This window comes from Oratosquilla oratoria, unplaced genomic scaffold, assembly GCF_046742065.1.
Source record: "Oratosquilla oratoria isolate Oo_2021 unplaced genomic scaffold, ASM4674206v1 SCAFFOLD88, whole genome shotgun sequence".
Taxonomy (NCBI): Eukaryota; Metazoa; Arthropoda; class Malacostraca; order Stomatopoda; family Squillidae; genus Oratosquilla; species Oratosquilla oratoria.
Window position 1 is genome coordinate 380,001 of NW_027467752.1, and position 12,500 is coordinate 392,500.

The window sequence follows — 12,500 nt, forward strand, 5'->3', positions numbered from 1 at the left end:
TATATACATATATTCAAGATATTTTGTTGATACGAAAATAGCTTTTATGCATTCGCTTGCAACTCCCGCTTTATCCCAGTTCTTTCACGTTCTTCTCTTTTATTTCACATTTCGCTGCCTTCCTTTTCTTTTTCAAAACCAGCCAATGTTATGGTTTATCATGTTTCAGTCATATTACGCGCTTTGCACAGTGACATTCTTTAAATATTTTATTCTGGCCAACACCAGACAAACTGACTCAACTAAGACACGTCACCAGTGATGGATTCCGTACGGTGAGGAGCCTACGCCAGGAGGCGCTGAGTGGCTGCGGCCAAAGCCGTTACCTTTGCCCTACGTGCTTTGGGATGTATTGGTGGGGCAGGAAACTAACAGTCACAGCTGGGAATTGGGGGGAGTGTGGGATTCGAATCCATAACTAGGCCAATGCGACACCAGCCCGCTTCCGATGACGGCACCAAGACAGGTTCTGATCCTTTTGCCTTGGAAGACGTCCCATATACACGGCAGCTAAACAACCAGTGTTAGTGAGTCCGGGCATTAAGTCGAGGATCTTAATCAATTGTTTGCATGGTCGGAGAAATGGCAACTGGACTTCAATATCTCAAAGTGGAGTGTATTAAACGTAGGATTGCTTGAATAACGTCATACTAAAAAAGACAGGTTGTGAAAAGGACTTTGGAGTGTTAGTGAGTCCGGACATTAAATCCAGGAAACAGTGCATTCGTGCCAGGAATAGAGGTAACAGGGCTTTAGGATTTATTGCTAGGGCGGTTACAAACAAAAGTGCAGAGGTAATCATTAAAATCTATCCGGCGATAGTTAGACCCATCCTTGACCATACGGTACAGTTTTGATCTCCATCCTACAAAACGGATATCAATTCAATAGAATTAGTACAGGGGAGAATGACCAAAATGACGCATGGGCAAATTTAAGTTTAAGAAGATAGTAAGTATGGAGCGGTTTACCAATTTAGTAATCATGTAGTGAGTGCTGAAACTATTGGTTGTTTTAAGAGAAGATTGGACAACTTTATGGGTACGGATGACAGGTGGTAAGGGATATGGAACTACCTAGTATAGGCTTCATGGACTCTTACAGTCTCCTCCACTCGTACGTTCTTAATAAAATCGCTTGGCGAAACTTGATATGAAGAGAATAACGCCATCTCGTGCCAAAGGGCCAACACTTTCAGGACGAGTCCCCTTCAGCCCTGAACTGAATGAAATCGTCTGGCACAAAGCCAGAAAAAATCTGTAAAGTGCGTCACCCCCAGAGACGGGATGGAATTTTCAGGAATCCCTGAGGAACTCCGCGCTACGAACAAACGATTAGGGGAATATTTTTGTAACGGTCGGTCAGGTGGATTAGGTAGTGATAGAGAAGGAGGAGGAAGAGGAGGAGGAGGAGGAGGAGGAGGAGGAGGGAGAGGAGGCCTAGTGGGCCTCCATGAGGGAGGGTAGTGGAGGTAGGGAGGAGGTTATGACCCTCCTGATTTATGTGGAGGTGTGTTGGAGTGAAGGATTGGAGTGGGCGAGATGTGGTGGGGAGGATGGAGTGATACAACCGATCTGGGCTGAGAAAGAGCAAGAGGAAAAGGAGGAGGAGGAGGAGGAGGAGAAAGAGGAGGAGGAGGATGGAGGAGAAGGAAGAGGAGAAAGGGAAGGAAGGAATTACAGGAAGTGATGGAGGAAGAAGAGGTAGAGGAAGAAGAGAAGATGTAGCAGGAGGAAGAGGAGGAGGAGGAGGAATTAGAAGAGATAGAGGATCAGGAGAGAGGTGGAGAGGAAGAGGAAGAGGAAGAGGAAGAAGAAGAGAAGGAGGAGAAGGAGAAGAACGAAGAGGAGAAGAAGAAGGATTAGGAGGGACAAGAGAGGGGGAAGAGGAAACAGAGGAGGAGGAGGAAGAGGAAGAGGAGGAGGAGGAGGAGAAGGAGGAGGGGGGGGAGTAAGTTGGCAGCCCAGGGTGTCGCTCCATAGAGTACAACACGAATTACTTGATGGCAATTTTTTTCTTTTTATGTAAGTTCTTATTAGATGATATTTAACTCACATGAGACGATTTTTACCCCCTGTCGGCAGGTGATTTAATTCAGCTGGTTATAACTCATCATCGTTAAAGGTGCTTCAATGATAGTATACATGTATATATGTTCATGCATATAAATATATATGCATATATGTATACATATGTATACATGTATGCATGTACATATCTATACCTGAACACCTGTATGCATGTGTATATGCATGCATGTATACACTTACATATATATACATATATATATGTCGTTAAAACCACTGTTGGAGTAGAAAAGACTGGATACGGGGAATCTATATATTTCGATTGCAGTTTGCAATCGAAATATATAGATTCCCCGTATCCAGTCTTTTCTACTCCAACAGTGGTTTTAACGTGATTGACAAATGTGATTACATTTCTCACCTGTAATATATATATGAATTCTATATACCTATACATGTGTGTGTATGTAAATGTGTGTGTGTGTGTATGTGTTTATGTGTGTAAGTGTGTGTGTGTGTAAATGTGTGTGTGTATGTGTGTGTGTGTGTGTGTGTTTGTGTGTGTGTGTGTGTGTGTGTAAATGTGTGTAAGTGTGTGTGTGTGTGTGTGTGTGAGTGTGTAAGCGTGTGTGTGTGTGTGTGTGTATGTGTGTGTGTGTGTGTGTGTCTGTGTGTGTGTGTGTATGTGTGTCTGTGTGTGTGTGTGTGTGTGTGTGTGTGTGTGTGTGTGTGTGTGTGTGTGTGTGCATATACACAGATATGTAATGTAGCGACTTCAGAGTAAAGCAAAAAAATAATCCTTATGGAGCATTAACTGCATATATTTTATACAGTCAATATTTTAGCGACTTTAGAGATATCCCTACGGACCAGGGTCTCGCAGTTTTCTTTTAAGATCAGAGGTTAATTCCCACTTGTTTATGATTAATGATCACATTTAACTTATACTTTTATTTTCTACTTCTACTTTAATTCTTTTAAGATTTGTCCTTGACCAAAACCTGTACGATGATTCCTCTCTGGTGCGATATAGGCCCCAGGGATAAAAGCCCCGGTTATAAAAAAAAGGAAATAACAACAACAACAACAAAAGAAAACAATAACAACAACAACAACAACAACAAAAGAAAACAATAATAACAACAACAACAAATGGTCCGCATACCACCGCTCCGGAAGATGGTAGGGGCGGGCGCAAAAAAGAGGTGTGGGGTATGAATAATGCATGTACCATTGTCAACACACAAACCTGCCACACGCCTATTGACAGACTGACGGTCGCCGGCAGCGCTTATGACATCAGGTGTGAAATTCTGTGAATAAATATCCATTTTCTTTTACACCACCGATTGTGATTGGCCGGTCCGATTTAAGTCGGCCGTGTCTGTGAGGATGGCGAAGTGCTGTGTAGCAGTTTCCTAAGTTGACAATGGCGCAGGGTAATGAATAAGGAACGTACACTCCATTTAACCATTTCAGTGCTTAAAAAAAAAAAAAATTATTGTCGACCAGAGATTTTATTCAGCCAAGGCGAGCCCTCCGCCCAGGCCGAACGGTCGAATCTGTTGACCCGTTTTATTCAGCGTCTGGTTCTTCGTCATGCTTATGCGTCTCGAAATTGGGAGAGTCAGCGTGCAGGATAACCCAGGAGAATTGAGAGCTCAGTCTCTCTCTCTCTCTATCTCTCCCTCTCTCTCTATCTCTCTATGTGTCTCTCTACCTATCTATCTCTATCTCTCTACCTATCTATCTCTCTCACGGCATTGAGAGACGTGAGATAGATACCTGGATGCGAACTCACTGTTGAGGTCAGGGTGAGATATGGTGGGAAGGGAGGGAGAGAGAGGAGGGGAGGGGGAAAGGGACAGGGAGGAACAGGAGAGGAGGGGTGTAGTGGAAAGGGGGAGTGGGGTTAGAGAATGCAGAAGAGGGGGAGTGGGAGCAGGTAGGGAGAAAGGGAACGGGAGGGGGGGGAAAGTATTCCGTGGTCGTGGGGGTGGGGGAGATCGGTTGGTTCTACGGAATGGGTGGTTAGCAAAACGTCTCGTAATTGGAGAGTTCCTGGACGGGGGTACCTCGAGACCCATGGAACAGCGGAGTGCACCAAGGATCGGAGAAAGCACCCCAGGGGATCTGTGCGCTGCTTAAGCCTCTGAGACGGGGCAGAGTTCTTTGGGGAGGGGGGAGGGAGAGACAAAGGAAGGGGTGGACGTGGGGGGGGGGGTGATAAAGGCCTACAGGATTTAAGGTTCTGGTTTAAGGATTTATGGGCTTTTGTTTTATTCGGCTAACAACTGAGCCTTTGTATAATACTGTGAGGTCAGTTTCACTTTAGTTCATACACGGAAAATCTATCTTTACATATATTTTTCTGGCTTTAGATAGAAATTCCTTTTTAGGGAAATAGGAGGAGGTGGTCGAAAAAGAAAGAAAAAAAGAACAATAACAGTGAGATATGATTTGTTCAGAGCAAAAGGAACCGAGGAACTGCGGACCCAGGAAAGTGCAGCGTGTAATGAGTGACCTCATTACTGACTGAATGGGCGTAAAAGAGGCAAAAATCCAGTTAGTAACTCGGTTAGGGAAGTGATCCACCACCTGTGGTCACCCTTCTCTAGAAGGTTCGCAGATTCAGAAGTGGGATATATATATATATATATATATATATATATATATATATATATATATATATATATATATATATATATATATATATATATATTTGACAAGAGAAAAGACAAATGTATGGCAAGAGTGGTATAGGTAAATTCCAGGAAGGAGCAGAAGTATTTTATTCTCTAACGTTTCGACAGAGTCTTCTTCAGAGAGATAATAGTACAGGCAAATTGGAATACATTGTCTATATACTAAACGGGTCATCTCACAGGTCGCCTTGGGAAAGAGTCCGCCGTTCGTGCCCCCTCGATGATTAATCTTGCTGTTGTGCGTGCCAAATTTACAAATCCTTCTCTATGATTGGTTGATTTAAAAGTATTAATATATGCAGCTTCAATAGTTTTTCTTGTCGTCTTTTTCATACCGGTGTGTAGGATTTTGGTGTTGTTCCAATTAGGCATATGTCCGTGTTGTGTAGCGTGTACTACTAGCGAATTAGATGTCCTGTGGTGTCGCATGTCATTCTTGTGTTCGTATAATCTTTTTGTTATTCCTCTTGAAGTTTCTCCAAAATAAACTGCATCACATCCACCACATGGAATCTTGTAAACCACGCTCTTTTCATTTTTCTCTTCCGTGTGTTGTTTACTGGATAAGATGTCCCGTGTTTTCTGTCCTGAGGAGTGTACGACTTCCATCCCTATTCTCGCTAGAAATTTTGAAATTAATTCGCCTCTCGAGGAGTAAGGAACCACTAAATTTTTTTTTCTTTCCTCTGTTCTTCTGTGACTGTGTTTTTTCTTCTCCATATTTGTTTGGCTTTATTTTTCAATTTTTGTATGAGGCCCGGTGGATATTTTAGGCGGTTGAACGTCTCTGTAATGTGTTTACATTCGTCGTGTAAAAATTCTTCGCTACAAATTCTAAATGCTCTAAGGAAAAAGCCAATTATTATGCCAGATTTCGTTCTTGTGTCGTGTCGTGATAAGTAATGAATAAAATCTTCTTTGTTTGTTGGTTTCCTATATATTGAAAATTTGGCACTTCCGTCAATACGATGAATTATTGTGTCTAAAAATGGCAGTTTCTTGTCTATCTCCTTTTCCACTGTGAATTCTATGTACTTATTTACACTATTGAGCCTACGAAGTTTGTTATCCAAATTAGTATTTTCTGGTACTATAACTAATACGTCGTCTACGTAGCGAAACCAGGATGCTCCTCTTCCCATGATATGTATGTATTTATCTACTTCAAGTGACTCCATGTAAAGGTTTGCCATAATGGCACTGAGAGGAGATCCCATAGCTAAGCCTCGGAATTGTATATATTCATGGTTGTTAAAAGTGAAGCAGTTGAATTTTACACATAATGAAATTAATTTCACAAAGTCTGTTTTTTTAACCGGTAAATCACACAAGAACGAAATCTGGCATAATAATTGGCTTTTTCCTTAGAGCATTTAGAATTTGTAGCGAAGAATTTTTACACGACGAATGTAAACACATTACAGAGACGCTCAACCGCCTAAAATATCCACCGGGCCTCATACAAAATTGAAAAATAAAGCCAAACAAATATGGAGAAGAAAAAACACAGTCACAGAAGAACAGAGGAAAGAAAAAGATTTTTTAGTGGTTCCTTACTCCTCGAGAGGCGAATTAATTTCAAAATTTCTAGCGAGAATAGGGATGGAAGTCGTACACTCCTCAGGACAGAAAACACGGGACATCTTATCCAGTAAACAACACACGGAAGAGAAAAATGAAAAGAGCGTGGTTTACAAGATTCCATGTGGTGGATGTGATGCAGTTTATTTTGGAGAAACTTCAAGAGGAATAACAAAAAGATTATACGAACACAAGAATGACATGCGACACCACAGGACATCTAATTCGCTAGTAGTACACGCTACACAACACGGACATATGCCTAATTGGAACAACACCAAAATCCTACACACCGGTATGAAAAAGACGACAAGAAAAACTATTGAAGCTGCATATATTAATACTTTTAAATCAACCAATCATAGAGAAGGATTTGTAAATTTGGCACGCACAACAGCAAGATTAATCATCGAGGGGGCACGAACGGCGGACTCTTTCCCAAGGCGACCTGTGAGATGACCCGTTTAGTATATAGACAATGTATTCCAATTTGCCTGTACTATTATCTCTCTGAAGAAGACTCTGTCGAAACGTTAGAGAATAAAATACTTCTGCTCCTTCCTGGAATTTACCTATACCACTCTTGCCATACATATATATATATATATATATATAAAATTGAATTGAAGGTGAAAGAAGTTGACGAGGAGAAATGGGAGAATTTGCCGCCTTAACGTTTCGACCCGCAGGGTCTTGTTCACAAAGCTAACAACTCAAACGTAACCGGATATTTTATATACGGACGGGTCATCTTATGGGACGCTTCGGAGAGCTTGTTATTTTATCTGCGTATTCTTTTATTATTAATAAGCTTGTGGCTTTTGATAAACATATAAATCCTTCTCTATGGTTAATGTTGTTATTAGTGTTGATATATGTGTATATATATATATATATATATATATATATATATATATATATAAATATGTATGTATATATCAATCAACCCGACGATTGTATTCAGTGTTGAAGCGGTCTTCTACGGGAGCCCAAAGAACAGCAACCCATGAGTGTCGGAATTGTGACGAAAAACGGACCGAGACTCCCTAGGTTAAAAAGACACGAAGAAAGATATTCCAACCCAATGCTTTGTACTCTGGGGATTGCTAACTTCCCCCACGAGTTGCTAAAGTTAATTTAAGGGATGGTTTCAGACCGCTGCTCCTTGTAGTTATATAGCAGTTGTAGTTCATTTTACTTGAGTCTAGAGAGTGCCACGCTACCTAGACTTGACTATAAAGAGTATGGAGGTCGGAAAAAGATGCGAAACGCCATTTGATCCCTTTCCTTAATTAAAGAACACTTTTCGGGCGAGTAAGATCATCTGGTAAAAAAAAAAAAAAAAAAAAGCAGAATACAACGGGAAGGTTAATTGAGATATATGTCCTTGGTTGGGTCTTCAACCCGAGGAAATGGAATTGGATCATGGACGGCGGAAACAAAAGTCATGACAGAAAATCTACAAATCTTATTTATCTTTTTCTTATGAAGGACTGCAAAACGAGATACAATTTATGTTGCTGAGGAAATGACAAGAAAAGAAAAGAAAAAAAAACAATGAAAAAAATATATAGCCGAAGCAATTCAAAGACCATACGAAAACACTAGTTATAAATCATGAATAGAGAGAAAAAAAATCTGGGACAATGAGGATTGGAAATACAATAAGGAAAACAAAACCAATAAGTGCGATGAAGAGAGGCTCCTGGAGGGGGAACCCTGGAAGGAAAACGAGGACTGGAAATGTACAAGGCGAGGAAGACAAATGGAGGAAAAGGATCGATGTCACAACTCACGGGCCTCCTCCTCCTCGTCTTCATTCAACCACGGAAGACGATTCTTGCGACGACGCGAGAGAGGACCGAGTCCCATCATTATGTTGCACGGCCACATGACGCACAGCGCTCTATATAAGGCCTTGCAAAATGCACACAAAGAAACTCAGTTAACTGCAGCAGTATATATACATGCATACATACATACATACACACACACACAGAGATATGTATATAGATATGCATATATATATATATATATATATGTATATAGATATGCATATATATATATATATATATACATATATATATATATATACACATAGATATGTATATCTATAGATAGAATGATATGTGCTTGTGTGGGTTATTACGTGAGTGCATATGAGTGTGTATATATATATATATATATATACATGTGCTTTTTATGTAAATATATGCTGTATATGTATTTATGTATGTACATTACGTATGTATGTACAATTCCATGTACACAGAACCTGTAGAAACAAGAAACAAAACCAATGGGACAAAAATTCCACACACATTTTGAATGGAACGCAACAGAACAAGAACCAATTATAGGCAATACAGAAATAAATAAATAAACAAATAAAATAAATAAACAAATAAACAAAGTGAAATTCTAGAAAAAAGGCCAATCTAGTACTACAACTAGATTAGTGCTTAAAAAAAAAAAAAAAAAAAAAAAAAGAGGGACCTTGATACAAGCTAAATTTTCGTAACCCATCGCCTCGTATCGCTTCTCTTCGCATCGCGTCGCATCGCTTCGCATCACCTCGCACCGTCTAGCATCGCTTCGCTTCGCCTCGCCTCGTCTCGCATTGCCTCGTATCACCTCGCTTCGTATCGCCTCGCTTCAGTATCGCCTTGCATCGCTTCACTTTGCATCGCTTTGCATCGCCTAGCATTGCTTCGCTCCGCTTCACATCGCCTCACTTTGCATTGCCTCGCTTCGCATCGCCTAGTATTGCTTCGCTTCGCTTGTCATTGTCTCACTTCGCATTGCCTCGCATCGCCTCGCTTTGCATCGCCTAGCATCGCTTCGTATCACCCCACTTCGGGTTGCCTCGCCTCGCCTCGCCTAGCATCGCTTTGCATCGCCTCACTTCGCATTGCCTCGCATCGCCTCGCCTCGCCTCGCATTGCTTCGGTTCGCATCGCCTCACTTCGCATCGTCTCGCCTCGCTTCGCCTCGCATATCACGACCTTCATCGAGGGCAGAGGCCAAGTTGGCGAGATCCTTGAGACGCCACGCTTCGACCGAAAACGTCCAGTTGGCGTTAGTAATCCTGCGCGAGTCTGGGCCTAAGGGGCGTTGCTAAAGCAAACGGACTGACAGAGGCAAAGACAAACAGACTAGCAAATAGACAGGTTGGCAGAGGAACAGGTAAACACCCAGGTAGATAGACAGATGGATACACATACCCACAGACAGACAGACAGACAGACAGACAAACAGACAGACAGACAGACAGACAAACAGACAGACAGACAGACAGACACAGACAAACAGAGAGACAGGGAGTGGTAAACCAGGCAATCGAGGACCAATAGACAGAAGAAGGACGGAACGTCTTGACTTTGCAAATGACATCCGTGTGACCTTGGGTGAAGTTCCACAATCTTCTTTTTGTGATTCATATTTGATAATTTATAATTTATAACTTATCGTTTCTAATGTACAATATGTAATTTATAATTCATGATATAAATCATTTCATTTTGTATAACTTGCAATATGTCATATATATATATATATAATATATATATATATATATATATATATTTATATATATATATATATATATATATATTTATATATATATGTATATATAATTAGAAATTATTATTTCAAATTTGGTAAACCGCATCTATCAGTAAAATTTTCGAAAATAATTTCCCCATTTCAAATAGTAATTCATCTTAGCAACTTTAGTGACGCCCCTATGGCCCAGAGACACGTAGCACTTCTTTATGATTGAAGACTAAACTCCAATCAATGAAGGAAGTTTCGCAGCTTCTACTATCCTTCCTTTCCGCTACACATTTTCTTCCTAAACACTGTGTTTGCCATCATCAACTCTCTAGTCGCAATCCACCATCATCTCTCCACTACGATTTTTTTCTTTGCAATCCACACTTCCCAACCACTTAGTCTATTGGTTCGTTTCCTACGCTAGCATTGAGATCTCCCAATACCGCTACATTGACGTTTCTCCCTAAGGACAGAAAGGCCGCTTATTGACAAGGGAATAACCAAGACTCCCATAAAAACTCAAGAAGCTTTGAGCAAATGTTTGTCCATGAAGTGAGCTCGTTAGGATGAGGAAATATAATTGATCTATCAACTAATGATTTATCTACTTATTTATTCATTTACTTGTACATTTATTCACTTATTGTTACTATTATTATTATCATTATTATCATTATTATTGATATCATTATTATTATTATTATCATTATAATTATTATTAATTATTATTATTATTATTATTATTATTATTATTATTATTATTATTATTATCATCATTATCATTATTATTACCTACATATACCAAAGGCTTTTCCCCCTTACAAGGGAGGTAGTCAAAGTCAAAGGCATAAATCCACTCCCAACCATTTCACCTCCACATACTCCACTCCCATTCATAACTACACTCCCAAAATCAAAGTCGCACACACACACATACACACACTCACACACACACACACACACATACACACACTCACACACACACACACACACACATACAAACACACACACACACACACACACACACACACACACACACACACACACACAGCGAGACAAGCAGGCGAAGGGGTTTGACCCTTGGAGGAGGAGGAGAAGGAGGAGGAGGAGGAGGAGCAGACGAGGAATTATCATTCATTAAAGGTCTTCACTAGGACTCGTCCTTCTACTCCTCCTCCTCCTCCTCCTCCTCCATCTTTACCACTTCCTAACCCTTCTCCTCCTCCTCCTCCTCCTCCTCCTCCTCCTTCATCTTCGTCTTTACCTCCCCCTAACCCCCCCTCCTCCTCCTCCTCCTCCTTCATCTTTACCTTTCCCTATCCCACCTCCTCCTTCTTCTCTTCTTCTTCTTCCTCCTGTTTGCCCTCTCCTACCTCTTCCTCCTCTTCCTCCTACTTGTTCCCTTTTCCTCCTCCTCCTCCTCCTTTACCTCCTACTAACCCTTCTCTTCGTCTTCCTCTCTCTCAGACTCCAGTTTCTACTTCTCTTCTTTATCGTCTTCCTCCTCCTCCTCCTCCTCATACTCCATCTATTCTTTCATCTCCAATGTTCACTCCTCCTCTTCTTCTTCCTGTCCTTCCTCCTCCTCCTCTTCCTCCTCCTCCTCCTCCTCCTCATACTCCATCTATTCTTTCATTTCCAATGTTCACTCCTCCTCTTCTTCTTCTTGTCCTTCCTCCTCTTCCTCTTCTTCTTCCTCCTCCTCCTCCTCCCCGGTCATCTCGGGTTGGAGGAGCGGCGTCGTCGGCTGTCCGATGGTTCCAGTCAGGCGGAGAAGCGATTTCAGCCTCCAGGCTCTTCAGCCAGCCGCCTGGAATCAAGCCCCCAACCGCCACCGACATCACCACCACCACCAACACAGCCACCGACACTACCCACTACCACCACCACCACCACCAGCACAGCCACCGACACTACCCTCTACCACCACCACTACCACCACCACCACCACCACCATCACCACCAGCACCACCACCACTACCACCACCACGTCCACCACCACCATCACCATCACCACCACCACTACGTCCATCACCACCACCATCATCACCAGTACTGTAACTGCCACCACCACCACCACCACCACCACCACCACCACCACCACCACCACCACCACCACCACCACCAAAGCCACTGCTAGATAGGTCTGCAGTATCACACCCTCCTCCTCCTCGTCCTTGTCCTCGTCCTCCTCCTCCTCTTCCTTCTCCTCCTCGTCCCTCATTCTTTGTCTTGTAAGCATCGCTCCCTCAAAGGTGTGGACTTCTCGAGCGGATCACTTCCACTCAACCCCCCCCCCCCGAACCCCGGCCCTTGCAGGACGACGCGTAGGGCTGGTGCACGGGCGCGAGGGGGCGTGCGCTTTTGCCCATGGGCGTGATACGGGCCGAGGCGCTGGTGGTACGATGCCCAAGGAGAGGAGCTCTTGGGCCAGACCAGGGTATAATGCACGTATCATACCCGTACGATGTTCAGAACTACTGGGCACCCAGCAGGCGCGAGTCTGTAGAAGGGTGTCTGTTTGTCTGTCTGTCTGTCTGTATGTATGTATGTATGTATCTCTATGTTTATTTTTTCTTTTACCTGTCGTACAGACGAGCCTGTAAATTTGCCTTGACTCATGTTGCTTGGT

General features: G+C 42.2%; 1 protein-coding gene and 1 long non-coding RNA gene across 5 annotated transcripts in view; one reads left to right on the forward strand and one right to left on the reverse strand.

The window, feature by feature from the left end:
- LOC143024074 (uncharacterized) overlaps nt 1-12,500 on the forward strand; it is a 290,998-nt gene that overhangs the window by 185,551 nt on the left and 92,947 nt on the right. The gene's annotated exons all lie outside the window — the stretch shown is intronic.
- Nucleotides 1-12,500, reverse strand: part of LOC143024075 (uncharacterized) — a 216,354-nt gene that overhangs the window by 9,179 nt on the left and 194,675 nt on the right. The gene's annotated exons all lie outside the window — the stretch shown is intronic.